A 19,706-nucleotide genomic window follows, 5' to 3' on the forward strand; every position below is an offset into this window, starting at 1 on the left:
TAGTGCGTTACTCATTTGTTCCTGTGTAGATATTCAAAAAATGAAGGAACAGTATTCTAAAGTGTTACCATTTTTTTTTGGAGTAAATTCACCTGCAGTTCATGCCAAACGAGAGGTTATTTGTGCACTTGTTTTGTGTCTGAACGAATTGTGTGTTTGATACGTGTGCCCACTGCACTGTAAAAAGTAATACCTAGATCTAACTTATAAAAAGTGAGGCAAGTGGCTGCATTGGATGTTTTATGTTGATTCAACTTGCAGCCTTTTTTAAGTATATTGAACACTTTAACATTACTTTATACAAACGCAATAAAATCAAGTTGAGTTAACTAATAGTACTAGTATTACTCCGTTAGATAAACCTACTTTTCTTGGTACAGGTAACTTATTTATGGGTTGCTACAAGTAACCTGTACTCATTTTAATTAGGTTTTATGAACTTTATTTTCTTAGTAAAATTAAATTAATCATATGTGAATAAACATTTTAATATATATTTTTTAATTGTCAATAACAATTACAAATTCAATTGAACAAGAAAAAGATGAGAAGATAGATTGAAGACAATATTCAATTTATTCAATGTCAACCAGTGTCACTTTTAACAGTGACTACAAAACAGCAGATAAATGTGGCCGCACATGTACACTCTAATATAAAACAAACACTGTAGAAGTGTATTTTCAACCTGTTCTGAACAGTACAGTGAAATATCCAAACTGCCCAATCTGAAATGTTTGGATCAAGGTAAATGTGAGCCATAACATCACATTGTATCACACTGGAACTGCAATGTCAAAAATGACATGATGATGGTTTAGGACGCACAGGGTCCAATCCTACAAAAAGCCTCTGATATATCTCAAGTATACACCAGTTTTGAGGGATACTTGAAGTCGAGAGCATAGGTAAGTTCAAACAGGAGGCAGCATGCTTTCGACAGGTTTGGCACACCTCTGACCACGGGCTGTCCTTATATGATAATCCCAATCGTGTCGGGGTGATGGCACATGTACATTTTCAGTGGGCAACTCCCAAGCTCAGCGTGCACCTCTGTTTCAGCCCGACTCTATTGGTGGAGACAAAAAAGAAACAAGAGTTTGGTCAGACAAATAGGAAATGAGATGAATATAGCAGACAGGTAGAAGAGATAAGACACAAAGTCCAAATTGTACTTTTGTTGCTAAAGGTGGTGGATACAAGATGGATACTGTGACTAGAACATGTGACCAGAGTGAAGTCTACCATGACAATGCCATAGAGTGTGGGTACTAAAATATCATGATCTACTCTAGCATTAGTGTTGTATTTTTCTGGTTCAAAGCATTCATTACAATAAAACAAATGCAATTGTCCTTGCCTGTACCTGATTGGTCATCACATTACTGTTAATTAAGCTACAGAGTTTAAATATCTTTCAAGAGCAAACGTAATCACCCCATATCATCACAATATTAATAAACCCACTAAGCAAAATTATGTCCAAAAGACATCTTTTCAACGTCTTTGTCACAATGACGTACATTGAAAAGACGTCCACTGAGGAGCCAGAATGAAAGTTTTTACGACTTTTTTTGAGGTGTTCTGTAATGAAACTAGTTCAGATGTGGACAATGTGGACAATTTTCAACATCATTTAAGGTCTCATTTGGACAATTTATACTTATTCTAGACCAAATAAACACTCTCAGGATATATTAAATTAAAACTCACATTTATTTCAATGTAATTTCCATGTGTAATTGCAAAGCAATTCACAGACAGTGAAGTTTCTTTTCATGATTTTTGGACAAACACGCACTGACACCTTTAGACAGCTTAGCATCTGTAGTTTATATATTTGGATCGTGAGAGAAATCAGATTCGAACCAGGGACCTTAAGCTGCCTGCCCTAAGTAGACAGTAATGATTTCATGATTTTTGGACAAACACACACTGTCTGTGAGTTGCTTTGCAATTAGAAATTACGTTGAAATAAACATGAGTTTTAATTTAATGCATCCTGAAAGTGTTTATTTGGTCCAGAAACAGTTTAAATTGTCTAAATGAGACATTAAATTACATAAAATATGTCCACATCTGAACTAGTTTTTAACCTTGTATGGAGGTTCCCTGAACGTCTATTGGACTTACAGAACACGTATAATCTGATCAAATTGTAATTGAATCTATTCTGAAGTTTGTCTTACCTGGATGTGAAGCTCGAAGACCCCAGGTAACAAAAGTGCTTGGGTATCTAAAGACCAGGAAAATGTTAGATGTTAGAAATAAGGTTAAAAAATCAGTTGTAAATGTAACTTCTTTAAGTAATAGGTTAGAAATAGTTTAAAAATCTAGACCAAAAATCTGTCATTAATTGACTATGCAGCATTAAAATAACGTGGATCAAATCTCTAAAATCAGACAGACTACTAAACATACATCTCTACAGTCTAATCTGTGCATCTGCTTTAGTAATGCAAAAGTATAATAACATAATCTCGGAGTCCTGTCAAAGACACACAACACACAAAACAAAGTGTTGTCCATAAAACACCACATCTTACTTTCCCTTATTTGCCCGCACAACTATTGCCTGAAGGCTCGAAATTGCGACCGTTTCGATCGCATATGATCCCAAAATTTAATCTGTGCAATCTAAAAATATAACTGAGGACATTTGTGCAACTAATTATTACATACGTAACTTGTATGTGTTTTTAAACACTGCTGTTGTCTGCCGATCGACCACACTGTGCAGCCATCTTAGCTTACCATGTGTGCAGGATAGCTAGCTATACAATTAGCAAACCTAACCTCAGCTCCCTAGTGGAGTAAGCGATTTTGCGTGACTTTAGTTTACATCACCAGTCATTCGGCTAAATTTGCTCAACTTACCGTGTTAATCAGACCCTGAAATTCAGATCCGCTGCAGCGACCAAACAGTTGAAGTGCCGAGGAAGATATTGCATCTGCCTGGAGTCCCCGCCAGTGAAAAAGGGATAATGCCAACTAATAAAATTTAAAATATTTACGTTTGATGAACACACCTGTCACATCGACAGCTGCTCAAATAAATTGTGCATTGTCAACTCACTTTTATAACATTTATTGTACACAACAACCACATACAAATAACTACCCAAATAAATTGCATGGGTTTTATTTAAAATATATTATTATATAAAAACTGATATATTTTAAGTAAAGAGGAAGTATTTTGATACTTTTTTGTATAAAACCAATAAAATAAACTAGATTACAAATATTTAAAATATATAAAACCTACTTTGTGGGTGTAGCACTTTTTACAGTGGGAAGTGGGTACAGCAGATGTGTGGCGCTGGGGCCCCCGGCTGCTGCCAGCTCCTGGGATCCTGTGTTGACAAGTGCCTTCAGGTGCACAACACTCCCCATTACACACATAACAGAGTTAGTCCCTGACACGGAACCAGAGCCAGGGAACACAGTTAGAGCCCTGTGTGTGCGCGCATGTGTGAGAGTTTTAAACATGATGAATTGGGAAGAAGAGTTTGAAATGCGCAAGAATTGTTGGTTGTAAACCAATACTTGTTTTGAAAGTATTGGACAACAACAGAAATTCGGTGTTGAGAAACTTGGCCTGCACAGTCATATGAGGTAAGCGCCAAAAAAACCTCCAATTTAATTGTGATGGCTTTCACACTAGCAGTTTAGTTAGAAACAGAGCACATTTGTCATATGTAAACTAGTCACATAAAAATAAAATGTTAAATATAATATATTTGCAGAAATTATTTTTACAAAGATAAATAAAAATGAATTAACTCTAAACTATTTTATTTTAATATTAAATCCAATAAATGCATTTTATTACCTACTTTAAGAATGTGTGTTGAAGCCCTATTTGTTTAAAATATTAATGACAAATTAGTAAGTGCTGTGTATATATTTGTTTTAATATACCATTATCTATTTGGTGTTAATACTAGATCAAAGTGTTACTGAATCTGTCTGAATGGAAGACAGCATTGTTTCCCTGAGAGTTATATGTGTGGGTCTCCATATGAATATGCATCAATTATATCTGAAATAAAGAGAAAGGACAATTTATTGCTCTAAGGATTTATTCAATTTAACTCTGTAATTGCTTGCAATTCACTTGCTCATTATAGTACAATTTAGTGCATTTAACAGCAGCTGTTATAGAGTTAATGACAAGAGCTATAGGGAGGATCTACATTATCCCAAATGACTCTGTGCAAGGTGTAATTCCACACTCAAACACTTATTCAGCATACAGGAACACATGAATGAGGTATAAAGTGAGTGTACATTTTAAAATAGAGAGTGAGGGAGCAATCATGGATTTCTTTACTTGAATAACAATTAACTGATGTAAACTGATTCCAAGAATGGATCATATATACTTGATTCAAAAAACATTGAAAACATTTTTAGGACACAATTACTACAGCAGCTAACAGGGTCTGATATAATCTCACAAAAATGAATCATGAGCAGCACAACAAATACTATCGTATACAATTTAAGCTATATTATACAATTTAATGATCAAAAATATATACGTAATTGTCATTAGAATATCACAGGCCTACTTCTTTTTTTTATCATGTGTATTCTTTTTCTCAACAAAATATTATTTTAAATTTCTTTCTTTTGATTTAGGGGTGAAATGTTGTATGACCAATACATGTTCTTGACAGGTTTTGTGAAGTTCACAACTAATGATGATTATCAACAGTAATAATATATCCCTTTTGATCCATTTGAGCTGACATCCTTTAATAGTATTGTTTGGTCATCAAATTGACTAGTCTGTATGCTATTTCATATCTAGATAGATTATTGTGGTTGTTCATGTATTGAATCTTGTATGAACTTCTCTCTCTCTCTGTGTGTGTCAGTCACTATTCTAAAGCTGTTCAGACTGTGTGAACTGACTGTTAAGATGCCTTTGAGCAGTGGCCGTGTTTTCTGTCTGATTGTTTACCACCCCCCCACCCCCCCCCCCCCCCCCTCTCTCTCTCTCTCTCTCTCTCTCTGTCTCTCTCTTTCTCTCTGCTGTAAGTCTAAAATTTTAATTATGCTGCCTGACAGGCTCAGTGCATGATGCACGGCCATGCATCCATCACAGAGCGAGGGCCAGTGGCGGCCCATGCCTTGCCTGGTTCCTGAACGCCGGAGCAAGGGCTGAGCAGCAGGTGCCATATTACTGTGTACAGAAAAGCAATTAGGAAGCATATTGGATGAATGAGGAGTGCATTAATATTAGCGAGTACATTTGTCAGTGGGCTTGATGCGAGTCTTTTTCTTTTCTTTATGCAACATTAAGATTGTGGCGCTCATAAATTCTCTGCTTAAATTGCCATCTGTTTCCCTGTCAGGGCACTCTGAGACTCTGAGAAGAGAGGAGGGGGATATGAAAGTTTTCTTCTTTCCTCTCTCTCTCTCCCTCTCTCTGCTCACTCCTTGTCCTCACTCTTGTCCCTCACTCACTCACTCACTCACTCACTCACTCACTCACTCACTCACTCACTCACTCACTCACTCACTCACTCACTCACTCACGCATCTGATCTTTCTGTTCTTTCTTTAGGATGATGTAGCTTTGCAATTTATCAAATGGTTTGACATGCTAAATGGATAGTTCATCTAAATGTTAACATTTTGCGATTGTTCACTCATCCTCATGTCAAAAGGAAAGTTTAACTGAATGTGAATGCTGCTTTTTTCAATGCAATGTTAGTGAATGGTGACCAGTCAGGCTCCAAAAATTACAAAAAAGCATAATAAAAGTAATCCATACTGTGCATGTGTTATATTATTATTAAAATATTTCTTTAGCCACATGACGGCTTTGTCTGAGGAAAAGATTCGCAACTGCCGCAACTCCCCTTCACAACTGCTTTCAAATCTCATTCACGTATTATATTCAAATTGGGCACATAAAAAGATGTGTCAAGATGTCGTCAAGATGTAGATGATGCCAAATGTCATTGCTTCCTAAGTATCTCGCCACTGAACGTCGTGATGTTCCAATTTTTTAAATGTGCATATTTAAATCACACAAATGAGATTTGAGAGGAACATTATAATAAATAAATATGAACTTGAAATTCAGTCTGTCCCTCATACAAAGGGACCAAAATTTAGCCGAACACCAAAACATTTTCAATAATTCATTTTGAGTTATGGGTAATTGGACTACTTATGCCTTTCAGGTGGCATGTTCTCAGGTGATAAACAGTTCAAATGCGTCATCACCAGAGAATTGTTAAGCGAACACCACTGTTTTGGTCTATGCTTCCTGCCTGTTTCACCCAAATATTTTCACTGCTGATATTTCAATTTCTCTTCCATTGTATGGAAAAGAGCAGCCATGATAATCTACAAAATATATCATTTTGTATTTCCCGGGAGAGAGAAATGGGAGAGGGAGAGATCATTCTAGTTTGGAACAACATGAGGGTGAGTAAGTTACATGTAAACTATTCCTTCAACCTTTTGCTCGTTGTTTGAGCCCTGTCGGCATATACCTAAATCAGATTTGTTTTGCATTTTTCTTGTAGAGGAGATATTTTTAAGTCGATTTTATATTTAATTAAGTCAACATGCGGACTGTAAAATATTCCTTGGCAAGAGCATGTTAAAAGCACGGATTAAACCAGTGTGGCTTTTGGGAAAAAGGAAAACTGTCTGTCCTCCCTCTTTTTTATTGTCTTTAACCCGGAGAGGAAGAGCTGCTCGTCGCTCACTCTTTTTGGCACGATGGCCACATTCTCAGGGCTATCATCTCAATAACACGGACGGCTTAATGACGGCACGTCCAAGTGCTGTCACAGGGAGATTACTGTCAGTGCGTCCCATGCCCGCAGGGGATGTGGGGGTGTGCTGAGCTCGATTGGAGGGGTGCAAGGGGGGATAGCATAGAACCCCATGATAATTAGCCAGCCTGCAGTGTGCGTAAAGCAGTCTGAACAGCCAGTAGAGCGGCAGAGAGGGCAGCGTGTTCACTCTTTGTGTATCTGTTCTCTCTTCCTTTGACTTCAACTCAGCCCAGTCGAGTGAGACTGCTGGGAGTGGTACTTGGGCACTGTTACAACGCTTAAGACAGGTATAGCGGGTAACTGTTGACTTAGCAGACAATATGTGGTTCTTTGCAGCCAATTTGATTCAAGCATATGTAGATTACTTGAAGATATTAGTGCAGTGTTGAAAAATCAGCGCCTCTGTGGAGCTGTCATGTGGCTTTGAACAACAGATCACATGTCATTAAACATCCACGACCCCTACCAGCACTATCATCGCAGACTGTTAATATACACCCTTCAAATGCACACAACTTGGGCGAGGATTTCTGTACACTCTGGGCTTTGTTTGCTCATTTTAATGCGAGTCAGTGGCCGCCAAATCTGACCCTCCAATGCGGTTGCGTTCACGCTGGCTGCCTGTTATTAAACATTTTCCCTTTTGAGAATTATATTCAAATAATTCTGTTGCCAGTGTTGTCATGCAGCCAGCTACGATTTAACTGACTTGTCAGTAGCTAGCTGCCATAATCTGTATTACAGGCACTGGCACAGAGATTAAAGATCAAGAGATTTTAGGAAACTGAGAGGAAAAAAAAAGAAAAAGAGAGTTTGGACATTTATGTGGCAGAATTCCTCTGTAAATAGACATTAAATGTGGGTTACTTTTAAAAGACCTCCTTGCATGAGGTTTATGCCTGGAAAACTGCGGTGTCCCATTTGAAAAGAGAAGACAAACTTGGCATATTCTCTATTTACTTAGTATTTATCTTTTATTATTTAATTTTATTGGCTTATGGATCACCTTAAAGCAGACTTACTTATAAGGGATTTACAATATGACTTGGATCATTGAGAGCCAGAGCCAGAATTGGTTTTTATCTAAATGTTGAACTATAAATCAATTATAATCAAATATAGCTATGTTGTTGTTGTTGATGCTGTTTTCCCAACAATTAGAGATGTTCCGATACCCTTTTTCCCTTCCCGATACCGATTCCGATACCTGGACTCAGGGTATCGGCCGATACCGAGTACTGATCCGATACCTGGGTGTGTACAGTATCTATACAGCTGCAATTCATACTAGCCCTGTATGAACTGATATAATTATTTTATGGTGTGCTTCAGACTTATCCCTTAATAAAACATGAACGTTGCAACGACCAATCTCACGACCAATTCATCCGAATTTGACGAGTGATTAAAAGATGGCTAATTCGTAACAATTCGTACGACCTCACTCGTACGAATTAGTACGATTTTTGCTAAAACGTACATATTTGACGAGTTGCCCAATTCGTATGAATTTGTACGAATGACCTACCCCTGACCCCACCCCTAAACCTACCCATCACGTGGGTTTAGACAAATCGTACGAATTCGTACGAATTAGCCATCTTTTAATCACTCGTCAAATTCGGACGAATTGGTCGTGAGATAGCGTTGGAACAAATACATACAGTGAACAATTCACTATATTATTCACTATAATAATATTTTTATTATCTGACATACATTTCACAGCAATATATTATTTGTTTTTCTTAAGTGAAAAAGAACTTAAAATGCAGCCACACATCTAATACTTTAAACTGAAAAAGGTATTTTAGATTTACAATATACCTGTATAAAAAAGTGCAACAAATAAATCTAGGACTCTAAAAAATGATATATGAATAATATAAGAAAATAACCTCTTTATAACTTAAAGTCCAGAAACAATTTTGTTAAATACACGGCATTTCAGTTTTGACAGCGGCTGGTCATCCAGAACAATAAGCTCGATAATGTTGTGGGTTATATTTATCGCTCGTTGGCTTTCTTTTGAAAACTTTTCTCTTCGTTTGAATGAAGCTTCCAGAGATTGTTGATTCTGGCGCGGCTCATCCTTCTCTGCCCTTGCCATCGTGTGGCGCGTCTTCAAATGCTTTATTAAGTGTTGAAGCTGCTAATCTTGTGCCACCCCTCGAAATTGCAGTATGGCATATGATACATGTCACCGTTTTACTGGGTGGTTGGTCCAGTCTTAAATACTCCCATACAGCGGACACACTGCTAGCGCACGCTTTCTTCTTCGCTGCTCTAAACAGTGGTTGCTTATGGCAACAGCACAACTTCCTGTGTTGCCACAAGCAACCACTGTTTAGAGCAGCGAAGAAGAATTGATCTCCGATTTGCAGAATTCCGATGCCAGAAGTTTTATTGGTATCGGCGGCATTTCCGATACTAGTATCAGAATCGGAACAACTCTACCAACAATTAAACGGTCTTTACACTTCAAAAGCGACATGGTTGTTGAAAATATATAATATAGCCTAGATAAAGGCATGGGGTTGGTAAGAATTTGTTTATTGTTTTTGAAAGACAAAAGAGCCATTACACCAGTCATCAGAGTCACATGATCCTGAAATCTTTCTAATATGCTGCTTAATATTTTATTTGAAGATATGATACTGTGATTTTTTTTTCAGGGTTATTTGATGAATAGTAAGTTTAAAAGAACATAATTTTTAAAATCTTTTGTAACATTATAAATGTATTTGCTGAATCAAATGATTCATGCTTTATTTTAAGATTACTTCCTATTTAATACTTCTTGATACAATACTGGACAAAGCAACAGTCATAGATACAAAAAAATGTTTGTACTATTTTGGATTTATTATTTGTCAAGTCACTGTGACTGGCAACCTGAAAATTCATAATAATTCTATCCAAGGGGGTTTCAGTCTCTCTGAAATCTGTTATTAACTGTTCTCAACACTCAGAATCTATTATTGCCACAGATACAGGTTCTAGGTCTCTTTCAATTTGGTTTGGTGTACATTGGAAAGAAAGAAATGTCAGTCAAAAAAGATTTGATCCTCACTTAAATTAAATATATATTTCTCTATAACTCCTAATATTGCTGAAATGCACATTGTTTATTTAATTTCATAGCCATACAACATTCAACTAGCCCCTGCAACAGTGTACAGTAAGTTAGGATTCCTCAGGTCTGGGTATACAATTTAGAAGCCAGAGCTCTTGGATCATGCGTACCCCTGACAGTGTCTGTTAAAGCTCATAGCAGCGTATCTCTGTGTGTGAGTCCACAATTGCAAGTACCCGAGGCTTGTCTGTCTTTGGCATAAATCACATTGGTAACAAGACTAAGTTTATCTCTCCTGTAGTGCGACTGAAGCTCTCAACAGGTCTGTGCATGATCCGGTGCTATTACGCTGTCTAATACCTTCTCATTGTTATTCATGGACTATAACATGGCTCGCTTTTTTTTCTCCGCTCTTGCCTTCCCTCACAGCTCCATTTATGAATTGCTGTAACCTCTTTTAAGAGTGCCGTCTAATTGATCTAATTCAGCGCTAACGGATGTTCTCTGTTATTACAGATGATCTTGGAGGCAAAGTTGGTAAAAGCATTAATAATCTGCACTCGTTGTGCAGTGCCGTGGCACGCCTGAACGTGCCGGGGGGTAATCATGCAGTCTATAGGGGGCGCATGAAGCCATTAATAATATTAAGGAAGATTGTTCGGCCCACAGTCACTCACCTAGTCTAAATGGAAGGCTGTAGGTGGGATTCAATGCAATACCGGCAGTACGAGATACAGCAAGCCACAAACTCACACCGGTGTGTTCAATATCCTCTTTCTTCATGTTTTGTACCTGACATCCTATCGCAAACCCACACTCCACTCAAAAGAGCAGTTGTTCAACACCATGATGATGGTCTGGGACTCCTCTACACCACGAAGCCAGGATCTCTTCTCAAATCTCTCATGAGAATTGTTTGCTAGCTTGGCGAAGGTTGTTTGATATTTCCTAGCTGATCTCGACTTTGTTCTCTCTCTCCTTTGCCTCCTAATTCGCAGTATGATGACAATAACTTGCACGACAGCCTTAGCGAGACCTTTCGAAATGCTGCCGGCCGCCCACTCCCGTCAAGGTCGCCACTAAAAGGCGTCTCACTCTTCTCCTAGTGGCTTCTCCTTTGCGCAGACTCGTCGGCTAGCCCTGAAAGATATAATTTTCTTCAAATGCACCTCACGGACTAGTTTGTCTATTTCCGTGGTGCCCTTTCCAATATGAGGCAGAGACTCTACATAGCAGCGACTTGCGCAAATCACACAGCAGGGCCGGGATCTGAGAGGGACAATTTGCCAGCTGTATGCATGAGTAAGCAGGGAATTTCTCCATCCATTTAGAGTGACCAGACTGCTCCCTGACAAGAAGATGAGAGAGAGAAAGAGAGAGAATGTAGAATCACTTTTGCTCCCTAACACGGTCCTGTGAGGGAACTGCCTTCAGATGGCTTTTGCCATGTCTGATCTTTCTCTCTGGCCAAATCTGGTTTTCTATAATCTCTACTGGTGCTTTGTGACAGGGTAGGGAGCCCATTAAAATTCCAGGAGTTATATTGGTCATATGTAAGTATATATTCTTTATTTCATGATTTTGCAGTCTGACAGGTACTGTGGGGACACAATACTTCAAAAAGTAAGTGCAAAATACTATATATTTATACTTCACATAGTGTTGGGTCTGAGTCCACCTTGTCGAGTGAGAGTCGAGTCCAAGTTCTTAACCAATTGATATTGAGATGTTTATCTTATCTTAATTCTATGTTGTTACTTAATTTTCATCTTTCATGTTATGCATGATGTGGAATCGACTGTACTCGAAAAATATGTCCAAAATGCCCAAGTCCTTGTCAAGTTCATTCATAATTGCACTCGAGTCCGGACTTGATTCCACACAGCTTTGCCATCATGGGAATAAATTGCATTTTAAAATATATTAAAATAGAAAACAGTTATTTGAAATTGTGCTTTGTTCCCACCCTTCTGAATTATGTTGCATTGATATGGGGTTATCACAAACTAAGGGTAGATTTACACAACAACGATATGCTTAAAACGGAGACGTTTTTCCTTTGAGTTATTCACGTACAGACGACACCATTGTCAAAACAATTCCCATTCACACGGATCCGCGAAAACAACTAAAAACACTGTATTCTGCTGCCAGGCCATTAGCTGGCGATGAAACACTATAGCCTGAACATGTAATGACGTCATTGTCTTCACAGAAGATTCACATTTTTGTTGTTTACACGGAGACCGTTTTCCAAAACTTTGCGTTTTCAGGCACCCAAAACGCTGTTGTCTGGTAAATGAACGGCCAAAATGTAAAAAAGTTTTACGTTTTTAGTTGAAAACGGTGTCGTGTAAACAGCCCCAAAGACTGTTAAGTTGTGCTATCTTTCAATAATATATAGTGAATTTAAGTTGTTGCAGATGAAACCGGTTAAAACTTAAGGTCTTAATGTATGGAAAGAGTCTTGAAAAAGGTCTTAAAAGGTATTAAATGTAACTCCATGATTCCTCCTGTATATACCCTGTAGTGGTATGGTTATCACTGTCAGAATTACTGCTGTCATGCAAAACAATGAACCACCTGCGATAGTGAGAAAAACAAAAGCTGTGTTTCACCTTTCACTTTTTAGAGGCAAGTGCAGTTGGTGATTACTTTTCTGCTGGATTGGCCAATTACAGGCTTATTTTGGTTTTCCATTTTTCATGGGTTAAATAGACTTTTATAACAACATGGTTATAGTGCTGACAAAATAAGTGTCTTATTCAAAATTGTTATCTCGGAAAGATCTTAACCTGTTCGTAAAAAAAGAAAGTGCATCAGTTATGATGAACCACACATGCCAAGCTTATATATCTCCAATTCTACAGGGATTTTTACATGTGCATGTGGTTTGGTCCTTAATCCCCCAAAACCACATACACTTTCTATGTTGGAATGTTCCATGCTGGGAATGTTGTGTTGAATGTGGCTGTCAAGACAGCTGCAGTATTTAAACTGGAAAACGTTTTGTAATTGTTGAACCACTTGCTGAAGAGCAAAGCCCCTGTCTGCCTGTTGAGCTGTCAGGATTAGCATGGACATTAGGACAATATGTGCATTTTAGACTCGCATAAGAGTTTCACATTAAGTTGGTGGAGTAAAGAGTGGCTATTAGGGGTGTAACAATATATCTTGTCACAATATATCGCAATACAAAAATGCAACAATATGTATAGTGGATAGTGACAATATGTATTGTGTATAGTTCACCCGAAATGAAAATTACTGTGTGAGAAAAAAATCAAGTTTTAGCGTCATTACTACATTAAACTACTATATAATGTTGAATATAATGTATAATAATGCAATGGGGGAATATTTGTGGGTCCTGATAATGCCAAATGTCTTATGTTACCAGTAAAAAGTGGCCTACATTATTTTAAATATATCTAGTCAGTGACGGAGTTCAAGCATATTTGTCTAAAATAATTCTGTATTTTCAGCTTCAGAATCATGAATATTTGTATTCTGGTGTCACCATTGTCCGGTGCATTGGGTTACCAGCACCAAGAGTTCAGTATCGTTGATGTGTATCGAATCGTGACATGAGGGTATGGTTACACCCCTAGTGGCTACATTAAAGACATACATATAAGTTTTTAATTATTTTTATTGATTGATTGATTGATTGATTGATTGTTGATCCTATACTTCCACGTGTGTTATTCCATTTTTTGGTGACCTTGCTATTATTCCAAAATCAAAAAAATAATAAATAAATAAAAATAGCTATTTTGATCAAGCTCTCAATATCGACTACTATTTTTCCTTATTTAGAAGTTATTTGTAAACTCTATCTTTTTCTTACCCTCTCTCAGTCTTCCCCCAGGACCCAGCCCGGCCTGTGAGATTTCCTTGTTTGCTTAGATGTGGAGAACTGTTTTTAGAGTAGACACCTAGTCAAGACTCTCTCTCTCTGTGTGTGTGTGTGATGCCCTCCAGCCAGCGGCGCGGTAGGGATGATGCGCTCTCTCACTGAGTGCTAACCTTGATCAATACCCTACTATGGATCGCTCCAAACCCCGCCGCTCCCGTTCGCTCTTTATTTCAATATCACGGCTCTTTGAACACTGTAGCCAGAAGCCCTTGCCGAAATGGGCTCATTCTCACTCTCCCTCTCTCGCTTTCCTCTTCCCTCACTCTTTATGGGTAGTTTTGTAGCGGATAGATCACCAGAGGCCATGGGCAAAGGACAGCTGTGTCATTTACCTGCATTCCACCTTCTCATCCAAACTGAGAGGAAGAATAAAACGAAAAGCTGCTTTGTGTGTTTGCAGCAAACGCCCTCACACAGACATCAAAAGTAACTTATATTTTGAAGTGCAGGAAAGAAAGAGTAAGGTCTTTAATCACGTCCCATGTGCCCTCACAAGCCTTCATGAGCCCTTCTAGGCTGAGCAGGAGCAGTTCATTTTTATTTGCTGGCTCTATCAATTGCTCATTTTGGGATTCAAAGCAACGCAAACAGTGTCTTTTTGTTTTTAAGTGCCATTGCTGATCTTTAACGGCGTTTAAAATATTTTTGGACAAATTAATCGCTTTGTGTCTGTGAGAGTTCACAAAGGTGGAGTCTGAGTATGAACCAGCTTACCTGGTAAAAAAAAGTCTGAATATAGAGAAATGCTAAGATTCTTTACATCACATGCAGAGTTATAGGCCGTTCACACAGAACATACATTTTTTTGAGTTAACGAAAAACAAGGTGTATATAGAGATGACATTTTCAGTTGCGCAGCTGTTTTGAAAACAGTATAGCTTTTCCAGTAGCATAGACAAAATGTTGCATTGCTGTTTTTTGTTACCTTATATTGAGCTGATCAGTAATAACAATTTGTTGGCCAGATTGGAAGACTAACGCAGTGTGCGATGTAACTAAAAATGTAGCAACGCCACAAACTTTTTTTCATAATGTGACCGTTCATGGGCGTCAGTTTGGTTTGAAATGTGCTGGGGACAGACGCATTCGGAAGTGCATTGTCATGAATTTTCACGTGAATAAACACATAGATCAGCCTACTGTACGTATGTACTGTAATGGTCCAGTGGCAGAATTTTTGCCAAGCGTGTCGGATGTTCTGGGTTCTAATCCGCACTCGAATAGCACTCGCACTCAAGGGGAATTTTTCCCCTCATAAAAACCGATAATGTTCATCAGTGGTTGTATATCAAGCAGGGACGCGTTTGTTTGCATTTTGTTTTGCGATTTCACCGGAACGAATAGAGAATCTCCGCAACGGATTGAAGCGCGCGTCCGAGTGAAGACATTGTGGCGCGTGCGCGAGCCACAACAGAACACTGTATCCGCGCCACTGATCGCAGAGGCAACGAGCACATGATCACTTGATTAAAAAAACAACACGTGTTAGCGCTAGACCGCCTCTTATTTAACAAACGAACGAGACGAATGCTCTGCTAGTTAACTGGAGATGTTTTACTTGTATTGGTACATCCGTACCGCAAGATGTTTCAAAAGTGGTGGGGACAAAATTAGGGCTGCAACAACTAATCGATAAAATCGATAATAATCGATTATGAAAATCGTTGTCAAAGAATGTCATTATCGATTAGTTGGTCTGCTTACGTCACGGGGAGCGTTTACTGGTGATTGGTTGAAACAGGCCAATCAGGATGCTCTCTGTCTTACACGCGCTTCATGAGGCACACACGCACACACACGCAAGGTCTCTCTCCCTCCGTTGCTCTGCCGCGCGCTCGCGCTACACGGTTTGGAGTACAGTCTCTTCTGTCTCGCATGCGCGCTCTTGCTTGCGCGCTCAAATCCCGGGAGTTTTAACTAATTTGCGAGCATCAGGGAGCCGCTATCAATATGCGGGTGACTCCAAGAACTTCCGGGAGACTTGGGATGTCTGTATTTTGCGTCTCGAGCATCAGGTTGCGCTATCAGTTCGCTCGCAACATAAGTGATAGATTAAAATAGTGCTACCGCAGAAATATTAAATTAAAACGGTCTTTACAAAGCGAAGCACTAAATATAAAGGCAGTTAATAACAGCAGCAGTAAAATATTGTTTTTAGTCACTGTACTCAGTGGGTTTCAGCGAATGTTTGTGCATTAATGCATCATTTTTCCTATCTTTTTAATCAAGCCTGTTAGCTTGCTGCGTACCTCCATTCCGTTCTCTTTATATAGCATTTGTCTACTATTACGTTTTAATTGTTTTTCAAACGCGATCTACTGCGGCTCTATGTTCACACGCTTGTTCCCTTTCGAACGGTCACTTCGTATTGCGTAGCTATACGCAGTGGGGAAACTCCCTTTCCTCGATTTACTGAAGCTTATATGTAAAACGCATTTGCAGCTGCACAGCCAGCCCCCTGAGCGTCTGACCCGCTCATAGGCTGTGCTGCAGCAACTGCACATCCAATGGCGCGGGCGACTCTGACGCACAACCAATAAGCTAGCCCAACGTCAGAGCCCGTCGAGGGGGCGTGCCCCGCCTATATAGACCCCCGAATTCGCCATTATAGCAGATTTTACTCCTTCAGCGACAGTACACATGTCCCTGAGCTTTTTACTGTAGCATTCGCCGTCGAACAAGCCTTTCAGCCTGAGCGTGCTTCTCTTCAGCAGACTTCGCCTGCACGTCGATTTCTCCTGACGCCGTCTCACCTGTGGCTATCCGGCGACATTATATCCTTTGTTCTATATTGCTAACATTCTTTTCAGTATGCCTCGTCCATCCTGCGCCACGTGCGGAGGCCGTCTGCACGAGGCAGACCAGCACACGAGCTGCATTTCCTGCCTGGGGATCTACCACGCAGAGAATGCTCTCTCTGCCGGCGGATGTGAGGCCTGTGACTGCATGCCTATATCCGCGCTGCGCAATCGGCTAGCTCTCTCCCGGGACGGCGACGCCGCTTCATCCACGCTTTCCGTTCCAAGGAAGAAGAAGCGTCGCAGCCAACGGCAACCGGAGGGTATGGAGATTTGTGAACGCACGCCGGCCGCGTCCCCGCGTGCTTCACTTTCTCCGACTCAAACGCCATCACCGGTCCTGTTCGCAGGAGACCAGCGCCCCCCCCCCCCCTCACGTGGCGGGCCTCGTCTCCTTCGGCGGATCTCTCGAGAGCGACGACAGCTTATCCATCGCCGCTTCTGAGGACGAGTGGCCGGGCTCTCTCGACCCCGTCACCGCTTCTTAATCGGTGGCCAGCGGATTAGCGACCAGGACGAACTCCGACGCCGAGATGCTTCGGATCCTGACGAAGGCCGTCGCGGACCTCGACCTCGAGTGGGCCTCGCCCGAGGAGCCGCCTCGTAGTCGGCTGGATGGATGGTTTCTGGAGGGGCGCCAGCAGGCCCCGCGTCACAAACCGGCGCCATTTTTCCCCGAGGTCCACGAGGAGCTAACCAAGGCCTGGCGCGCTCCATACTCAGCACGTGTGGGATCCGCAGTTTCCGCGGCGCTCTCCTCCGTGGATGGCGCAGCGGAAAAGGGTTATGAGTCTTTGCCGCCCCTCGAAGAGGCCGTGGCAGCTCATCTTTGCCCGAGCTCTGCAGCTAGCTGGCGAGCTAGAGCCGCTCATCCCAACAAACCCTGCCGTAACACCTCAGCCCTCGCTAGACGCGCGTACGCCGCCTCCGGCCAGGCTGCATCGGCCCTGCACACGATGACCGTGTTGCAGGTCTACCAGGCCAAACTCCTCCGGTCCATGGACGAGGCTGGCCCGGACCCGGAGACGTTTCGGGACCTGAGGAGTGCTACGGACTTAGCGCTGCGGGCTACTAAGTCTACAGCACAAGCCATCGGCAGAAACATGGCTAGTTTGGTCGTGCTCGAGCGCCACCTGTGGCTTAACCTCACCGAGATCAAGGAGGCCGACAAAACGAGGTTTCTCGACGCTCCGGTGTCCAGCTCCGGTCTCTTCGGCCCGGCGGTGAAGGGATTCTCGGAGAGGTACACGGAGGCACAGAAAGCGTCCCAGGCCATGCGACACTTCTTGCCGAAGCGTTCGGGCTCCGCGTCCAGCAAGCCCAAACCTCCGCCTTCGCCTCATCCAGCCAAGCCGGCGAAACAGGCCTCTCAGCCCCGCCCTGCGGCTGATAGCCAGCGCCAGTCAAGGCCCGCTAAGCGCTACCCGCTCCCCAGGCGTCAAGGGCCTCGACCCAGCGCCGCGGCCGACCAGGCGCCTCCGAAGTCGTCCTAGCACGGAGGGGAAAGAGAGAGGGCTCGTGTCTCGCGCTAGCCGGACCACCCTCGAAGAAACCAGCAAAACTTCCCACAGCTCCCTGTTCAGTTCAGGCGGCTGGGGATTTTATTATTGTAAACAGGCCCGCAGCAGTGAGCGGGTCTCTGCAAACAAACGCCGTTTTCACGGCGACCCAAATAAAGCACAAAAAGAGCATGTTTCACAATCACAACACACGGGTTCACGGTCCCCCTCCACTAGGCGGCCCCTGCCCTGTTGTAACACTGACTTCCCCCCAGGCAAAAGCCTATATAGTCAGTCAAACACTCAGTATGTGCACAAATCACATTATAAGGGTATCAGGTCCCCCTATGTTAGGCGGTCCCCCCCATTCAGTGTGTCACGCCCTAGCCACACGAGTGATGGCCTGGCAAGCCATCCCTGGTGTGTCGAGTTGGGTCATAAACACTATAAAGCGAGGCTACTCGCTCCAATTCGCTCGCAGACCCCCGAAATTCCAGGCGGTTATCGAGACATCGGTGAGAAGCGGCGTGAATCACGTGCTTCGCACCGAAGTTCAAGAATTATTAGCAAAAGGAGCGATAGAGTCAGTCCCTCCCGCGCTAATGTATTCGGGGTTTTACAGCCGCTATTTCCTAATACCAAAGAAAGACGGCGGGCTCAGACCCATTCTAGATCTGAGGCGTTTGAACAGGGCTCTCATGAGACGGCCTTTCAAAATGTTAACACTCAAACAGATTCTCGCGCAGGTTCGCCCGGGGGACTGGTTTGTTTCAATGGATCTGAAAGATGCATACTTTCATATTCAGATCGACCCTCGTCACAGGCCATTTTTGAGATTCGCCTTCGAGGGGAGGGCATATCAATACACCGTTCTGCCGTTCGGTCTGGCTCTGGCACCCCGTACATTTACGAAATGTATGGATGCGGCGCTCTCCCCGCTGAAAAGCCAGGGAGTGCGTGTGCTGAATTATCTTGACGACTGGCTGGTGCTAGCGCAGTCGAGAGACGAACTAATAGTGCACAGGGATTTGATTCTCAGTCATTTAAAATGCTTGGGTCTCACAATCAATGTTGCCAAAAGCGAACTGAATCCCAGCCAGACTGTGGTCTTTCTGGGCACGGTTTTGGACTCGGTGACAATGAAAGCGCGGCTCACTCAAGAGCGCGCGCTCTCGGTACAGACACTGGTAGCCGCATTCAGGGCGCGCGAGCGCGCGCCTCTGAAGAGGTTTCAGAGACTGCTTGGTCTAATGGCAGCTGCATCATCAGTACTCCACTTGGGATTACTGCACATGCGCCCGCTGCAGCACTGGCTGAAACGCCGTGTGCCAACCCATGCATGGCAGTCAGGCAGCCTGCGCATTATGGTGAATCAAGGGTGTTTGAGAACACTGGTTCCCTGGCGGGCTCAGGACTGGTACTGCAAGGGGGTGACCATGGGGATAGTTTCCAGGAGGAAAGTGGTTTTTACAGACGCATCCAACATGGGTTGGGGAGCGCTGCACGAGGGCAAGCCTGCCTCCGGCCTCTGGTCGAGCACGGAGCAGAGCTTACATATCAACTGTCTGGAAATGAAAGCGGTTGGTTTGGCCCTAAAAGCTTTTC

The sequence above is a fragment of the Rhinichthys klamathensis genome, unplaced genomic scaffold (assembly GCF_029890125.1).
Source record: "Rhinichthys klamathensis goyatoka isolate OS25496 unplaced genomic scaffold, OSU_Roscu_1.1 h1tg000474l_1, whole genome shotgun sequence".
In the NCBI taxonomy this organism is placed as follows: domain Eukaryota; kingdom Metazoa; phylum Chordata; class Actinopteri; order Cypriniformes; family Leuciscidae; genus Rhinichthys; species Rhinichthys klamathensis.